We start from the raw sequence: 19250 nt of genomic DNA, 5'->3' as shown, positions 1-19250 counted from the left end.
GAGTTACAGCCCTGTTTGAACACTGTTTACAGAGTCCATATGTCTGAGTTAAAACTGTGTTTGGTTACAAGGAATAGAACGGCCAAAGCTCAAACCCATCAGGTGGGCCCCTTCCTTAGTGTGTGGCCTTGGTCTCATGCAATCAAGAGCATGCTGTACCTCTTGGCTTCACATCCACATCTTATGGAGAGGAATGGCAGCTCGCCTGTCTCTTCCATAGCATGTTCCCAAAGCCCTTCTCAGTCACTTCGGCTTAGATTCCATTGGCTAGAACTGGGCCACAGTGCCACTCTAGAAACAAGACTGCCTGGGGAGCTGAGTGTTTTAGCATTTTGGACTCTCATGGTAGAGGAAGACAAAGGAAGAGGTGGTTGTGACATAGCACCCACATCACCATGCTCCAGGAATGCTTGACACAGAACTTTGGGTGCGTGAGCTGACAAAATTCACTCTTATCTGAGATGGGGCTCAGTTTACCTTATGAAAAAAAGCTCTGATGGTGAATCATGCCTGGATTATAGGTTCCCCTCAAAAGTTACTTTTTGTTAGTGATTGCCATAGTAATTGAAAATTTGTCAGAATTATAATGAGTTAGGGAAAAGTAGGATACATCTATATAGTACGAGATCTCTAACAAATTTCATTAATACCATTATTATATAGCCTGACACTACAACAAAAAAGGGATTGAAGAGCAGAAGGATACTTCAGAGCTTACCCAGATTTACTCTCATATTGCACAGATGAGGCAATGACAGGTGACATGATTGACTCAGGGTTATACAGTTAGGGAACGACAACACAGGGATGGGATTCAGAGTGCTTTGCTCTACCCGGGACAGCCTGAGGACCAGTCCCAGGACCCAGCACTGGGACAGCCAGGCTCAGATCTTACCCAGGGCCCTGCCCAGGAACCACATAAACAGTAGTTTGCACAATCTCAGTCTTTCTGTCCTTTCACACCCAAAATATAATTTCATGCAATTACTGCTGTTTCAATCAGCACACATCCTATTTATATTGTTATAAATGCAAATGTGATTGTAAGGGGGAAAATTCTGAGTTAGAAGTGAGGAAATTTCAGCATTTGTGTGTCTATCTTAATGACAGCTAAAATATACTCCCTGGTCTACATATCTGCTTGTTAAAAATATAAATAGGAACATCTTGAATCTAATGTTTATTTTAAATACTGAAGATGCTAATATCTTTAGTGAACCACAGAATTAATATATACAATTTTGGTAGTAATGCTGCCATAGTAACTTTAGATTCAGGATCAACTTTGAGGTTCTTATATGGCCGCATTTTCTTTCATTCTAATAGCCTTCATTATTGATTTTCATTAAAGAAAGTGAAATTTAGAACCTGTCTGATACACCATCCAGCTTTCTGTCAGATACTAAACAAAATAATCATAACAGTTCTCTATTTTCTAAAATAAGCCTCTAGGCAACGTCAAAGTGTTAATTATTGCTTTGACATATTTTTTTGAAAAGTAAACATATTTAAAAGTAACTTAAAACATTGCCATAGTTATTGTTAAATAAAATTTTAAAACCATTCAAGTCAGTAAGCTGGGTCCCTTTCCTATACTTGCCAGTGTAGCTGGGTGATCTTGATAATGACCTGAACTGAATGTCCCTGCACTTTAGGTTCATCATCTATAAAATGAAACTGGTGGATTAGATGCTCTCTACGGTGCTTGCAGTCAATGCTTCAAAGAGAATGTCAGATTTGTGCTGTCTCTCTTTGGTCCTGAACACTGTTATCTATCACGGAATCAATCCAGGAAGCTGAACTACCAAGAATTATGAGACAATGGATTTATACAGGAATTAAACCTTTCACAGTTGTGGGGAGGAGGAGGGTGCTGGGGGATGGATGGTCTGATAGGGGAGTGACGATCAAGAGTCCTTAGCCAGTCATTTCAAGGAGCCAAATATGTCCAGCCCCTAAGTGGGTTGCCAAGAGGGAGATTGTGGAAAAGCCTACAGGAAAAACATCTATGGATCCACAGCCAAGAGTCTAAGGAAAGGCTTGGGGCCGCTGCTGGTCAGAGGGTCAGAATTCAGGAAGAATGGCTGGAATGGAAGCAGAGGAGAGTAAGTTGAAGCTAGAGCCTGCTGGCACCTCTGACCATATGACCTTCAGAAAAGGAGGCTGCTGCTTACTTCAGTCTCACAATTCTTGCACAAGGTTTCTTTTAACCCAGTTCTAACCCAGAGCTAGTCAAGTAAAGGCAGCACCTCAAGGATAGGGATTCTAGGAAATATAGTTCCAGTTTAAGTTGATAACAGAACAATTTAATACAAACACAACTGAGCAAAGTGGTGAGAACTATGTTCTGATTCTCTCAACTGTTATTTGCTCCTTCTACATTCTATGCACCTTTGTGAATAGTCTCAAATACTTGGTGCAGTAAGTTAGGTAATGGACACTTTTAAAGACATATCATTATAAAAATATCTGAGGATTTAGGGACCATGTGGACAATCTTAAAGTGAAACTTTGGTCTAGAATTAACCTGATGGTCTGCTCATACTAGCCCTTCCCTCCTCACAGATGCCCAGGCTGTGGGAGGAAAGAGTAGGAGGTTTTGCAGAAATGGGACGCCCAGCCAGAAGGGAAAGGGAGGCAGTGGGAGGAAGTGGCAGGTGGAGATACAGGGGAGAGAGAGAGGGAAAGGGAGGGAGGGAGAGAAAGAAAGGGAGGGAAGGAGGGAGAGAGAGAGTGAGAGTGTGTAAGTTCAGGAGATAGGTAATAGGGGCATAGGGGTTTGGAAAAAGAGCAGACTAATGAACCAACGGTTCAGGTACAATCTGGCTGACCATAAGAATTAACCTGGGAAACTTTTTTTTTTCATTTCATTACTATGAAATATTTTATATTTTCCAAGGAATATATGTAGCATATATTTAAAGGCTAGTATATTATCATACATCAAATACTAACAGACCCACAACCCACCTTAAGAAAATGAACAGGGAGCTGAAGTTCCCTGGATGCCCCTCTCAGCCTGTCCCTTTCTCCTCTTCTCTCCTGTTTACTACTACTCCTATCCTGAATTCAGAGTCCAGAAGTTTGCAGCTGCTTTTACAAAGGAGGCAAAGGAGAGTGCATGGTGTGGGTGAGAAGAGAGTGGATGGGGTTTCGTTGAGTAATTTTTCTTCCTCAAGAAAACCTGCATGGAGTTTCTGTCTACACTGACCATAACCTAGCCTCTTAGTGCTGCGAGATCACTTGGGTGATCCTGGGCATATAGATAGGGTGTGCAGGAGGGGTTGGTAGGGGTCACTCTTTTTACTCTGACTCCTGTATGTTACAATTCAATGCTTTTGGCATTAAAGAACCAGAGTCTTATGACTACACTCAAACTAGCAGAGTAACCTCTTGACTGGGCACATTCTCTGAATTAGAGGCATTAACTGAGATCATTCTCCTGTGTGAAAATTTGGTATTTAATAGCCCCATTGAAGGCTGTTACTTTGCAAATGATAAGTTAGTGGAACTTTCCTATAAAGAGGGGCTTTTTTTGTTACCTTTTCTGGGACTTCTAGATTGGTCTCTTTTGGTCCTTTTAGCCTTGTTGATCCTAAGGAAGCAACAAATAGAAGTAAATCACAAGGAAGGGCATGTTAGTGGGGGTTAAGAAGAAGTACACAGCAGAGAGAAGACAGGTGAAGGAAGCTAACGCTGGATTCCTTGAGGAAATGACTGTCTGGTCCAATATTGAATCCTTCCCCGTGCCTTCCACTTTGCCTGGCACAGAACAGTTTGTTGAATTGTTGAGTTGAAATGAGACAGACAGAATTGGTCAGCAAAGCCTCCACAGCTTTCTAGTTTAACCATGCTTTTCTATCATCTATCCAACTCCACTGTTTCAGAACTGCACGCAGAATGGAAATCCACAGAGAAATCTCTCCAAATTTCTGCATTTGGCAGAAATCCAGATCTGCCAAATGCAGTGATGTTTCAGGAGTGGCCTCAGAGGAGCTGATGGTCCTTCAAGCCCAGTAGCATAATTGCCGCCAAAGGCTCAGAAATGAGACAGCATTTTCCAACCTAAATCTTTGAAGCAAGGTTGTCAGAATGTTCTATAGTAATCCCTGGGACTAAGCCAGCATGGATTGGGGAAACTGGTGATTGGGCACCATTCACAGGCTTGACCAGCGGGGGAATGGCAGATGAAAAGCAGAATGTTCTGAGTCATAGACCGAGGTCTAACTAGGTCATTGTGGCTATAGGGTAGGTCTTCTCAACCTCAGCACCACTGACATTTTCGATCAGATAATTCTTTGTTGTGGGTGATTATAGTACTGTGCATTGTTGCATGGATACCAGTCTCCTTGGCCTCTCCCCACTAGATGCTGGCAGCATCCTTCTCCCCTCAAGCTGTGACAACCAAAAATATCTCCAGACATTGCCACACGTTCCCTGGTAGCAAATTCGCCCCCAGTTGAGAACTACAGCTATAGAGAATGAGTCTACAATAGTTTTTCTCAAAACACCATTCTTAAACCACCTGCAAGAGAAACATGTAGTGTACTCATTAAAATGCAGAGTCCTAGGGGCCATCCCAGAATCACTGGGATCCCAGCATTTGTATTTTTGATGAGCATCTGAAGAAATTCTTATATATGTGAAGTTTGCAACCTATAGTCTTCACTACTATTTGAAGCAGGGATTTTTGTTTTTGATAGTCCAATAATATATGTTCATCACATCTGCAAGGAAAATTCTATTTTAGTGAATTTCCTTTAAATGTAGGATTTTGTTTATGAAATCTATTTCTGTGTCCTGAAAGACAGGGCTTGTTGATATCATAAATAACCCTTGTACAGCTGCTTAATATAGTATTTTCCAAAATAAAGTGTGGCCATCTACAATCAATGCCCCTTCTACTCTAGTTGGCCAGCACAGCTTGCAAGTCCCACCATTGGATGTTCATAGAAGTTTGGTCAAGGAAAGCCATTATTATACAAACATTAACTGGTAGAGAAAACTCTTTACAACTTAGTATCACTTAGTTTTAAGGTTAGTCCCAGCATAGTGCATGGAAGAATCGTAAATAGACATTTAAATCTAGATGAGGGATGAGATGGTTTTTGAGTTTCGAATATAAAGTAAGTTATTTTTAACTAGCCAACCTCAAGATATTTCTGTGGAGGCAACTTCAGTCTTAACATTCTTTGATAAATGGAGTGTATGATTCATGGGTACTATGTGCTTGATTAATTTGGGGAAGGGGTTTAGATGTTATTGGTTGGCTGGGTGGTGATGGTTATGGGGAATGTAGTACATAGGCAACAGAACCCTAGGAACTGGAGAATTAAAGTTGTCCAATAAGAAGTAGAAGAGCTGAAAGAAGAGCAAAACGACTTTAAAAATTAGCAGAGCCTGCCTTAACATTTTTCTTCAGGCTGACTCAATGACTACAACTAATATTGCTAACACATTGACTATGTGTTTACTGGGCATTATCTCATTTAATCCTCTCAACAGCACTAGGAGGAAGGCACTCTTATTATTTGCCATTGCCGTTAGGAAAACTCAAGTTTAGAGGCAAAGCTGTGATTTGAATGTAGGTCTCTCTTTCTAACCCATGTTCTTAACCACACCACTATGGGCTGCCTAGATTCCAAATAATTCAACTTGCAAAACCTCCTCTAGGGGACAAAGGTTCACACAGGCTTCCATGGATGTAGCTGTTAATCTGTTATATGAAAATGGCTTTTGATATAGTTCACAATTTGAGCTCCTACTATATCAGCCTCATTATCTGCCTACCATGGTCTTGAAGAAGTGGAGCAGTCCTGAGGGAAGTAGGGACTGAGAAGAAGGAGCTCCTCAGGACTGGGTGAAGACTGTGGCTGGAGTCACCGGGCCCATGCTCCAGGAGTCCAGCAGGAGGAGAGCAAGGGCCTGGCACCACAGGGATTGGGGAAGGAGGAGGCAGTTATCCCATCTGGTGCAAATATAGGCTGGAGCCCTTCCACCAGTTCATAGCAACCTGATTGCTTTCTCTACACTCTGTCTCCTGCAGCATACTCCCCTTCCTGTCTTCCTGTCTCCCTCTAAGACATTCTCTTTCATCTGAATTCATTCACTTAAAAGGGACAGCTGAGCACAGTGGCTCACACCTGTAATCCCAGCACTTTGGGAGGCCGAGGTGGGTGGATCACCTGAGGTCAGGAGTTCAAGACCAGCCTGACCAACAAGGTGAAACCCCGTCTCTACTAAAAATACAAAAATCAGCCAGGTGTGGTAGCAGGCACCTGTAGTCCCAGCTACTCAGGAGGCTGAGACAGGAGAATTGCTGGAACCCAGGAGATGGAGGTTGCAGTGAGCCGAGATTGCGCCAATGCACTCCAGCCTGAGTGACAGAACCAGACCCCATCTCAAAATAATAATAATAATAATAATAATAATAATAATAGGGATAAGAGGAAGACCATTCAAAGTAATTCTTCCTGTTCTGCATCCCCTCATGGAAGGCCAAGGCTCTAGGGCCCTAAGGGACCCTAGGGGAATCCATCAGTCACTATAAAGAAGAGAGAGGTCAGGCCTGCAAGGAAGGTGGCTGTCAGAGCTGAGTGTCTTCAGAAAAGAGGCAGCAAGCTTGCTTTATTTAAAGGAGGAGGGAGAAAGAGAAAGGGAGGGAGAGAGAAAGAAAGAAGACATTGTATTCTGATCAGATCATATAATTTTAATATCCAATTAAGTATATTAGTATTAGAATTTACTTGTGTTGGTTTAGTCAGTGCTTTCATGATTTTTTCATCTTTGAATCTTTCACTTCTTTTGGTTTTGCTTGTCCTGCTCACCTGGTCTGGAAAACACAATGCCTCCCAAGACAGGGACATAAAGTCATGGCAATGTGACTTTTTTTTTTTTTTTTTTTTTTTTTTTTTGAGATGGAGTCTTGCTCTGTCACCCAGGCTGGAGTGCAGTGGAACAATCTCAGCTCACTGCAACCTCCGCCTGCTGGGTTCAAGTGATTCTCCTGCCTCAGCCTCCTGAGTCACTGAGATTACAGGTGTCCGCCACCATGCCCAGCTAATTTTTTGTATTTTTAGTAGAGATGGGGTTTCACCATGTTGGCCAGGCTGGTCTCGAACTCCTGACCTCAAGTGATCCATCCGCCTCGGCTTCCCCGGCTTCCCAAAATGCCAGGATTACAGGTGTGAGCCACCGTGCCCGGCCGGCAATGTATCTTTTACACTTGCCAGTACACTGTATTACAGGGTGTCCTACTTGTGGTCTCCAAAATTCAAGTCCTCCAAGTCACGTAGAAAGTGTCAGTCAGAACATAAAATCAGGCAATCACTGGTCTTCAAAATGTATCATGCACCTACAGCAGCACGCTTACCCCAAGAAGGCCAGTGCTTGGCCTAAGGCTTGCCTGCCGGTAGAGCTGTCAGAGGACAGGGTCCTGTGGCTGCTTCTCCTTTCTTTCTTTCTGACAAGGTCATCCTGTAAGACACCTGCAAATCCTAAATGCTGCAGTTCAGGGCTTTTCATGTAGTTGCTTCAAGATGTCTTGCTGTTTCAGGTTAATGTACTTATACTTGGGGTAGAATTTTTGGCTCTAAGTGAGCCACTTAGCATCCATGCTGGGGGGGACGAGTCAGCAGGGAGGCTTTCATTCCAAGGCCATCCTATCTGTACTTTGTAAGCACTCCACTTCAACAACTGTGAAGTGTTTTGTGGTGACTGTCCCTGTATTAGTGGCAGAGAAATATCCACTACACAACAAGAAAAATGCTCAAAGTTGAAGGGAAATAAAGGAAGCCGACTGCCCTTTGTTTCTACCTGTGAAAGGAATATAAATCTTGGGACCTCAACCTTACTAAGCCAAGGAAAAGTCAAGCTGGGAACTCTATCAGGCAAACTTGCCTCCTATTTTATTCCTAAATAAAATAGCTATAAAGACAAAAAAGCTACATACCTCCCTCACAATTTTCGCACGAGGAAATTGCTTGTGAGCCTCAAAATATTTACCCTAAAACAATTCTGTTGAATTTCACCCTGGCAATGCAAACTGATAGCTTATCATCACAGGTGCAGGACAGAAAGTCATCACGGCTCTTCTCACCTGAGACAAATGCATATCTGATGGCTTCCATTATTTATGTAAAAATGCAGGTTTACTGGGCCCAGCTAAATTGTGTATTTAGTGTAAGGCCGATCAAGGACTCAAAAGAATGCAACATTTTGCCTCTTTATCTACCTATGACCTCGAAGCACTCACCCCCACCACTTCATCTTACACATATTTATTGATGTCTCATGTCTCCCTAAAATGTCTAAAAGCAAGCTGTACCCAGACCACCTTGGGTACATATCTTCAGGACCTTCTGAGACCGTGTCAGTGGGGCATCTTTAACCTTGACAAAATAGACTTTGTAAATCAATTGAGACCTTCTCAGGTATTTTGGGTTCACATACCCCAAAGGACTCATTTTCTGGGGTGGGGGGAAGACAAAATTTAAAGTGATGTCAGGAAATCCATATTTCCATTCACCAAGTAGAGAGCAGACACCACCAGGAACCCAGATTCTGTATCACATCATCTTGCCTATTTTAAAGGCTTCCCGTGGGAGTGTCCACTCTCTGAATAGCCACCTCAAAGATAAAGTGCTCCCTTTAAAAGAAGAAGCTAATTATATTTATGTCTTATTCAAGTCATTTCTTTTATCATGATGACAGTGGACTTTGAAATCTGCCTAAAATTCTATGGGGATTTTCCTAGACAGGAGCATAAAAACATGACAGAGAAGCAGATCTAATTTCTGTGTCCAAATGCTGCCCCTCACTCCCTTTATGTTGGAAGCATTAAAAGAAATAAATAGGACAACTTAATCATAGCGTTTCAACTTTTGGGGGAAGTAGCAGGGACTCAGGATGGGATTCATTCTGTTTGGGCATGTTTTCATGCCTGGAGATACTCACTGTCTCTGAATTAAGGAATGTAATAGAAAAAATCCAAAAGTCTGGATATGTGAAAACCGAGAGATTCCTCTTTGTTTGAAGCTGTGCCCTTTGCTTTGCTAGGTTTTTCTTCTATCTTCTTACAGTGTATCCTCTGGGCACCTGGTAGGTAAAGACTCCTGTTTGTTCAGCCTCCCCGAAGCTCTTATCCTCTACAACCACTACAGCACCAGATATGAACACTTAGGAATTTGGTGAAGGTGAGGTAGGATGGGGACTCTCATTAGAGGGACAGGCTAGAGGTCCCAGTGCCCACAGCTGTGTGACCCTAGGAAGTGGCCATTCTGGCATTGGTGACTTCACCCAGTGTTCTCATGCTTCCCCCTCTTTATCTCTACTCAAACCTTTCCCTGCTCTTGTATCCGGGATTATAAGAATAGGTTTCTAATAGGGCCATATGTCATTCTGTGCTACCATTCTCATTCTTGGCAAGAGAAAAAGATGGAGCAAATTTTGAGCACAGGCAGAATGAAAGATGCCTACATGCCATGATTTTGTTTTTGAAAGCCAGGAGAGCTGGCACATTAAGGTTTATCAGTCCAAGGGGTTTAGCAGGTATCTTAAAAGACATGCAGGATGAAAGGAACTTGAAGCAAAGTGACAGGAATAGAAACAGTGTTAATTCAAGGGGGCAAGAATCCAGAATTTTGCCCTAAGCCATCTTTCAAAAACAGCTTTCTGTCACCTTTGTGTCCACCCAAGTGTAAGGCAACCTGCTCTATTCTTTTGTTCCAGAGACTCTTTCTAGGAAAATCTTGATATCTAGTATAATTTGATTATTTCTGATGAAGACAGGAAAGATCAGTGACTTTTCCTCATTTATGATTCACTCTTGAATTTTATTAATTGTAATAAAATTCAGAAATTGTAGCTCCATTTCTTGGGTTTGATTGATATCTTTGACTGGAAGAATATATAAAGCTCTACTTAACGTGTATTTTCTTTTTCTTGTAGGAGTTATACCTAGAACTGCTCAGTCTATTTCCATATGAATGTGATAGTGATGCATTATGTATGTTTAAAATTGTTATTATGAAAATTTGGATGCAAATACCAAGAGCTTCTTTAGTCAGTGGAAATCCTTTGGACCTTAAAGCCTGGTAACCTGAAATCAAGCAACAGGGTTGGCTCAGAACACCTTTGTAATGCAATTGTCTGAGTACGGGTTAGTAATAACACTTGAATGTGGTGAAATGGTTTTCTAACATCAGGGATGTGAGAAATTTGTGACTGAGACTAAACATTTCAGCATTACTCTGTCATCCCAACCATCAGAGACCAGACAGTGCTATAGTGCAAAAATAAATATTAGAGTTGCCACGGAAACTGAGATCACCTTGGAGATGATTAATACTGGTAGGGCTAACAGTGGAGGTTGCAATCACATCATTTCCGGCCGCATTAATCATGACCAAATGAAGAACAGCAAACATTTTTATAAAGTCATAAGAGCCAAAGTCTCTCTTTCAGACCCTTTAAGAATTATTACCAAGATTTGTTCTATGTGAGTAGAAAGTCTCGTACTAAATGGATAGATTTTCAATTGCCAAACAACTTTTTACCAGATCAATTTTAGGGTCTTGAACGTCTTTTTCAGGGTGCAGTAGAGAAGGTTTGATAATGAAAATCTACTTTGTAAACTTACAAGCACCTTCCCCTTTTCTTCTCTGTTGTCTTTTCTTTTGTTCTTTTGAGAATCTTGTGACTCTAGATCACGGTCTTTAAAGTTTTAAATGCTTGTGGCTTTTACAGAGATTGTCTTGCTTCAGAGACCTTTGCCAAACCATCAAATACATGATGCTGTTATCAAAAAAGTTTATTATTGGACACGAAGAAATTGTTATTGCTTAAACAAAAGAGTTCTTAATGGAATGTAGAGACAATTTAAAAGATATTTGTTATCTGGTGTGTCTGGGTAGAGATTAGGCTGTCTTGGTTTTGAAAGACAGTAAAATCATTAACAAGGATACTCTTCCAATCTCATACTTCTCTTAGAAATCTCCATATCAGAGGGAGAAATAATGATAAAAATAGTTATGCTTTTAAGGTAAAGAGGGTTCCATTATGAAAATATTATTAAAAATTGAATAATGTCAAAGATGATTATTTTGATGCCTGTAATTTAATTTGCAATACTTCTTCCTTGACAAAGTAATGTTATTATAGGTATATTAGTAATGATGAGTAACTTGGCTGTTGTCACAGAAAATCATGGAAATCTTGGAGGCTTAATTCAATAAAGAGTGTTTCTCAAATCCAACAATATCCAATTTAATTGATATCAGATATCAGATATCTGATATCATCTTGATATCAGAGAAAGAGACCACAGATATCATATGCTTCCTAAGGAGATCCAATAAGAAGTACACAATACCCTATATAAAATATTCTTGCCAAAAAAACCTACCTGCTCAAATGACCCATATGCAGAATATATGGGGCAGAGAAACTTGGTCAAACAACACTTAGATCAGCTAAGTCCAGAATGTGGAAAATGACACAGGACAAATTGGCCTGGTTTCTTTAACAAAGAAATCACAAAGAAAATTAAAGACGAGGAAAGAACTAAATGAGATATAAGTTAAAGAGATACAGTTAACCAACTATGATGTGTGTGGACATTATCTGCATCCTGATATAAAGAAACCAGCAGAAAAAAAAGACTTATAAAACTACTGGGGAAATTTTAATACCAAGTGTTTGATAATAAAAAATAATGTTAATTATTTAGTGGGACAATAGTACTGTGATTCAATTACAATGAGAGGAGACTCCTTTGGGGATACTGAGATATTTACAGATGAAATATAATATCTTGGATTAGTTCCAAAATAATTCAGTGTATAGTGGGGTGAGACCTTCATTTAAAAAAAAAGAATCTCATTAACAGTGAAGACTTTGCTAATAGTAGAATATAATAATATTACAAATAGTACTGAAGACAAGAATTGGTACTTTCAAAGATCTGGCAAGTATAAGAGATTTTGTGTATGCTTGCAAAGCATAAGTTACTAAAGAACCAGTAACATAAAGCTACTGAAGAACAAATATATTCATTTCACAGTTAGAGATAAAAGGCTCCAAATCAAAATGGAAGCAATTCATTAACAAGCATCAATGGTCATCTTAGATCTTTTTCTCTTGGGAGCTTGGGTGATGAAGGATGTTACTCTCATGACAGAGATAGGAAAGGGAGAGTAGTGAAGGCTGTAGAGCAAACACACATATATTAAAAATTCCCCTAGGGCCTCCTCCAGGCTGGGTCAAGTACACCTCCTGACCTGGGTGCTTTTACAAAGTGTAGCTAAGAATATGTGCTACCTTGCTTCTGAAGTTATGAGAAGATTATTTTAGCCTAAGGGACTTTTTCTTTCCTTTTTTTTTTTTTTTTTCAAATAATGATTTTAGTTCTCAGAAGATCTTTCACTGAGAAGGCAAAAAACTCCAGAAAATACTCAAAGCCATTCATTTACAGGTGACATGACTTAATAATCTTTGAGTTTCTGGATCATCTCAGAAACAGTCTTTTCAAAATTGTTTGCCTTTGGTCTTCCTGGCCTTATCCAGCATCTTCATTCTGAATTCTTTGTTTCCTTTTCCTCATCCCTCATGCTGTCAGCAGAGTGTTCTCTGCATCCATGAGGCCAGCACAAGCCCCAAGGCAGGAGGATAATCCAGGCCAGAGGGAGTGGTTAGTGTCCAGCGCAGGGAGTGAGCTAAAGGTCATAGCACGTGGCCATATCCATGTACTAGTGGATGATTTGGTTATCGAAGTCTTGTAAGCTCCTTGAAGGATGGGGTGATGTCTTATTTGGCTTTGTTTTCACAACACCTTACACAATGCGTGATGTATAATGGGTTCTCAAAAAGCGATTGTGACAGTGGCTATCTGAGGGTGGGATCGTGGGGGACATTTCATTTTCTAAGTCACACAGTTCCATTTTATTTGAATGTGTTTTTATATAGTGACCACACATTATTTCCATAACCAGAGAAATTATGCAAATAATTTTAAGTATAGGGATAATAATTAAAGTTTTTAAAGCAAAGGTGAATAGCTTCCTGTGTCAAATCAAGAGGAAAAACCTACACATTGTTGAGAGACTAAATAGATAGGGAACAGTTAATGGAAAGATTGGGTGTGGGGCATGAAATAAAATTTAGTCAGTGATGACACAAAGGGTTTTGAGCTAAACTATTTGAATGATGGAGTGATGTCATCACTGAGAAGAGAAAAACTATAAATGGACTAAATTTAGAAGGAAAGGTATAGAGTCCAATTTTTGCTAAGATAAATTTCATTGTCTATCAGACATCCAAGTAGAAAAAACAAGAGACTGAAATAAAGGAGAGTTTGGGAGTTGTGGGCATTAAATAGTTTTTAAAGCCATTACATCAGCAGTGAATGAGGGCAGATTCAGAAAAGAAACAAAGACTGAGCTCCAGAGCACTCCAATGTTAAGTGCTAGTGAAGACAGGGAAAAACCAGCCATGGAGACTGGGAAGAAAGGATTAGCTAAGTAGGAAAAAAAATCTGGGAAGATGTGGTGTCCTGGAAATCAAGATTGAGAGAGAGAAACGTGAAGAAAGGTAGCTAGTAGATTGAGATGACTGAGAATCTGAGAATCAAAAATGTTCCCATTTTCCTTGCTACTACTTTGGTCCATGTCCCAACTATACTTTATTTTTCTCTCTCCTTCCAATATTTTCCAAACCACTCTTCAGATCATGACCAAGTTTATATTCTTGAGAACCTCTCCTAATATATTTCTCTTATGCTTAGAAAGTCTTACCACTACCACAAAACCTAGTTACTTGGCCTGGCTTTTAAAGTTATTACTAATCTGAACTCCAAGTACCTTTCCAAACTTATCTTCTTTTCCTCTCCAATTTAAAGTCAATACTCCAGGAAGGCCATGTGTCCTGCAAAAGGCTTTGCTTCTTCCCAATGCTAGGTCTTAACCTTCCCTGCTATTATCATCTATAAGATTGTCCTTGAGATATTTCGTTGGTTCATACAAATCCTTCAAGGTCTACCTCAAGTTGCTCCACCCAGACAGCATCACTTTCTTTTTAATATTCCTTCAGGATGTCAAGGATAGTACAAGTCTCATAGCTGCTTCCCAGTGCCATACATAGAAGTCACGTGAGTGTGTGTAAGGCACTTGAAAGTCTTTTTAAAAATCTATTCTTTACCTGTTTAATAAAATTAATCATGTCAAAATATTTTTTCTACTTAATTTGAAAGAGGGAATATTTGCACCTAAAATGTATTTTCCTGCTCTTCTGGTATCTGTTACCAGAACCTGTAAATGTGTAAAATTTCATAAAGAGTAGGTTTCTATTTTCAGGTTTACATCTAGGAAATGAAGGTAATTTGCATGCACAGGTAAATGCTGGAATTTCTGGGAGACTAGAGAATGAGAAAAATGTGCTGTACCAATGATAAGACCTTGGTAAATGAAACATAATCTGCAATTCTCATGAAACTAACTGAAAATGATCATTTTGACTTATAAAATCATGAAATTGAAATGTTATGTACACCCGAGTAATTGTTTCATTGATAAAATAGAGATAGTTCCTTTATTTCAAATAGGGGTTGGGCCTTAAGGTTAAACTGCAAATACATGGGACAAAAAGATAATACAAAGCTAATGTGTCAAAAAGGCCTTTGGCCAATTTTATAAGTATTGAATTCCTTTTGCATTTCAGAATTAGCTTTTATATTTTTTACATTTTTGAAAACATATACACAGCCACTGAAATTACTTTCCTCATTCATTCTAGGTTCAAATGAACCAGAGTACCATTGTATTCATGCCTCCTCTAACTCCCTGCAATTGGTGTATAACCCAGTGACTGCCTTATATCACTGTAAAACATAAAATTTTATAACCAGCCACATATGTTCTCCCTTTCCTGACATAGAGTCTTTGGCAAACTGACCCCTAAGTATAGCACAATAAAATTGATTATTCCTTTTATTTTCCACAATGAACTAAAAAGTAAATTAATTCCACTAACATTCATTGGGAACCCAATATGTACCAGCACTGTGTAAGCCTCTGATATGTTAAAATTAATTTCAGAATTTTCTGGACTTTTTGGTATACAAATTCAGAGACATATCTGGATTGACAGTAATCTCCTTTGACCAATGAGCCAACTTTTGATTGACTATGGCAATAGAAGGGGTGACTGAAAACAGCACATATAAAAGATATACTTAGTTATACCTCCTCAGCCCATTGCACTTTTTCACATTTTCTCCCTTTTCTTCCATTGGAAGCCCATGGCCAGTGTCACCATTACATTGCAAAATGGTCAACACTTGATTTTACCTCTCTTTTAACCTACCAACCAGAGAACACAGCCACAAAATTGGGTTAACAAAAGTAAATAAATCAATAAAAAGTTGAAAGAGAAGGGCCTGAATGAACCACAGATTAAATATTAAATATTTAAATATTTGAGAGCAGGCAATATTTTTAGAACTAGACCCTTTTGGTGGAATTTCATAAACATCCAATACTTTTGTGTCAGAATTTCTTAGTGTATGTCATTGCCAGAAGAAACCTGAGTAAGAAAAGACTGGCTTATATTAAATGTCCTTCTTAAGTTGCTAAACATCTTGGTAACCAATATAAAACAGAATGTGGTATTCACATGCCAAAGAGAATATATTTCACTTACATTACTTCAGAAGAGAAATTTTTCCTATTACTTAAAGTATAGTGAGCATGTTACAGAGTAAGGAATAATTATATCGTATATTCAGTTTGATCCAGATTCTAAATGTCCTTCATATTTTTTGCTCATATGTATTTTATTTGATCCTCTTCAGGCCTTAAAACAGTAATAGACTTTAATAACAAACTCATAAAATGCAAGAGTCTTTGAAAGATAATTCCTTAACTGTTCAACTAACTGGCTGGAAAGTTAATTTGACTTTTCAGGTTATTAACATTGTAAATGATAACACAAGGTAACACACTTGGAATTTGGAAATGCTTTAGGGAAAAATACACACCTAATGAACATAGAAAATATCTGAGTATAGAAAAAAGTGATTTTATTTTTTAAAATAATTTCTTAACAGCTTTGAGCTATTGATGACTCATTAGTTGATGACTTCAAATGAATGATTAATTCACTAACCCTTAGGGTGACTGACTCAAATGAGCCAGATAATAAGCATTCTTAATGCCTACTAAAATGTATTTTAAAATCAACTAAGAATATTTTCTCACTGCCTCAGTGATTAAAAATTATAAGCTTGGTTTTATTCCAAAATTAAGTATAAATGGAAGGCCTTTCCTATGCATGTGTTTTTAATAAGTAGGAAAAACATATGGCATTCTCTCCTCCTCTCTTATCTCCCAAATACCACACTCCTTCCTTCCTTCCCCCTTGTCTTTTTGCCTTCCTTCTTGTACATGTGGTTTATTGAATATGGATACAAACGTCTTATTTTAGTTCCGTACATCTTGCTGAAAGACAATATAATGATGTGGAAGGGCTTAATGGCATAATTTTCAATAGCAGTGCTAGATAGTTAATACTTTAAAACATGGGAAATCAAAGTTAAATACTAAAAATTCCCATTCTAAGCTTGGTGCTGTCTGCAATATAGGTCCCAAGTATACCACCTTAACCCCAACCCAATGAGATGTGTTGGACATTTCAACACTAGGTTTTCCTCCAGAAATTATAGATGCGTCTGTCTTTACCAGCCCTAAGAAACCCAAAATCTAATCACCAGATTTTGCACATATGTGTTTTTAAAAACTTGATTTGATTCTAATTGATGGAAATACTAGGAATCAACAGTCCCGAATTCAGGTCTTGACTCTGCTAACTTCGGTGTTGCACTGGGTGTCAGCTCTAATGTCCACTGTCTTCAAAATTCCAGGTGTTTATGTTTCTGTTAGCAAATTATTCCATCTTTTGTACTATAAATACTGTGGCCTTGTCTACATTACAAACAACTGAAATGTACATATATCTCTACACTTAATTTGTAGAGTACACATGCTCCTGGGGACAGGATATATACTATTTGGTAATGAGAAAGAACTAAAAAATTATCATAAGTCTCAAACTTTTAAATTGTGAATTAATAAGGGAGAAGACCAAAATAAAAGTAATTTTTCTCTGTTATTTTTGTATTAAAGCAACTAATGAACCAACCAAGAATAAAGGATGGCAATAAGAAGGGAATAGCCCAAGCTGAAGATTCTGCCCAGTTTGCTGAAAACCACCTTGAATGTGAGAATAGCAAGATACTATGTGTAGAGGTTTCTTTTCTTTTCTTTTTTTTTTTTTTTTTGAGACAGAGTCTCACTCTGTCACCCAGGCTGGAGTACAGTGGCATGATCTTGGCTCACTGCAACCTCCATCTCCTGAGTTCAAGCAAGGATGTCCGGCTAGTTTTTGTATTTTTAGTAGAGACGGGTTTCACTGTGTTGGCCAGGCTGGTCTTGGACTCCTGACCTCAAGTGATCCCCCCGCCTTGGATCCCAAAGTGCTGGGATTACAGGTGTGAGCCACTGTGCCCAGCAGAAGTTTCTTATATCCTCTTTATTACTTCTTTCATCTTATACACTGACAGTAAGAGAGGAAATATAAATGTAAATTAGTTTACATAAAACGTACCTCAAGAAGAGGAAATGATCTGCTGATATATGAGGGTTGATTCACTTCATTTTGTTACTTTGATGAGCCCTGTTCTTGGGCAGGCATTATTTTTAAATTGTTATCTGTTATGAACTGAAGTGTTCCCCCACCTCCAACTGCTATTTGAACTAACCCCCAGTACTTAAGAATGTGACTGTATTCAGAGATAGGGCCTTTAATAAGGATATTAAGTTAAAATAAGGCTGTCATGATGGGCCTTAATGCAATCTTACTGGTATCCTAATAAGAACAGGAAATTTGGATACACAGACACCAGGGATGCACAAAACCATGTGAGAACACATTGGCAAGCCAAGGAGAGGAGCCTCAAGAGAAATCAAAGCAACCAACACCTTATTCCTAGACTTGCAGCCTCCAGAACTATGAGAAAATAAATTTTATTGCTTAAGCCACCCAGTTTGTGGTATTTCATTATACCAGCCCTAGAAAACTAACCTGTTATCTTGAGACAGCATCAACTATTAAGTAAAAGGTACTTCAATGAAGTGGGCCTTTTTTCTCTTAGCCATCATCTGGAAAAAACAGCATACAGAGAGAAATCAATGAGTTACTTCAGTGTGAAAACACCTCACAAAGGACTTTAATCACCAAATGGGAGATTAAAGACAAAGTCCTTCAATAATCCAACATCAAGGTTATACACACTAAAACCTTGATATAAGGTCTAACATATGATTATATATAGGGTCAGGGAAGGGTGACAGAGCAATTTGCTGAAAGTAAGAGACAGGATAACCAAAGTCCCACTTTCACAGTTCCTACTTAGAGAAGAAGTGATTAAGATCTCTGAACAACCTGAACACCACAGTAGGTGGATGTATGTCAGTGGTGGGCCCCCACTCTAATATTTAAAACGTTATAGGAAAATTATTGATAAACTGATGGGTCTTTTTCTTTTTTATGCTGTATTTTACTTCTTTTAGTTATCTGTGGTGAATTTAAGAGCTAAATGTGGGGCCGGGCACAGTGGCTCATGCCTGTAATCCCAGCACTTTGGGAGGCCGAGGTGGGTGGATCACCTGAGGTAGGAGTTCGAGACCAGCCTGGTCAACATGGTGAAACCACGTCTCTACTAAAAATACAAAAAATTAGCTTGGCGTGGTGGTGGGCTCCTGTAATCCCAGTTACTCGGGAGGCTGAGGCAGGAGAATTGCTTAAATCTGGGAAGAGGAGGTTGCAGTGAGCTGAGATCGCACCATTGTACTCCAGCCTGGGCGACAAGAGCAAAACTCTGTCTCAAAAAAAAAAAAAAAAAAAAAAAAGCTAAATTTGAACCGCCAAACAAGTAACTCAAAATTTGTCTTTAGTAAATTGTCAAGAGCTACTATAATATCCATTTTGATACAAACTTGTGCTAAACAATGTTTTTCTTTTTACTTATATTGCCATTGTTTCTTCGAAGATTATACAGATGGAAACATGTATTTAAGCCTGAAAGCTTCACAACTGATGGATGCGGGGTCTTCTGGCTCCACCATCCACACCTCCCACTGCTCTGCTCTCCTGGAAGTCCTGCCCTTATCCTTTGAGAAGTAATCTGCTACAAAGAGACA

At 39.1% G+C, this 19250-nt stretch overlaps 1 long non-coding RNA gene across 1 annotated transcript; it reads left to right on the top strand.

Moving 5' to 3' along the window:
• The first annotated feature begins 10362 nt into the window (after window positions 1-10362).
• On the top strand, window positions 10363-18002 carry LOC129534489 (uncharacterized). The gene is made up of 3 exons (XR_008681090.2): window positions 10363-10498; window positions 17175-17268; window positions 17930-18002. It is a non-coding gene; the product is annotated as an uncharacterized lncRNA (long non-coding RNA).
• Window positions 18003-19250: the final 1248 nt, after the last annotated feature.

This window comes from Gorilla gorilla, chromosome 5, assembly GCF_029281585.2.
Source record: "Gorilla gorilla gorilla isolate KB3781 chromosome 5, NHGRI_mGorGor1-v2.1_pri, whole genome shotgun sequence".
Classification (NCBI taxonomy): domain Eukaryota; kingdom Metazoa; phylum Chordata; class Mammalia; order Primates; family Hominidae; genus Gorilla; species Gorilla gorilla.
This window is presented reverse-complemented; position numbering and strand designations above follow the sequence as displayed.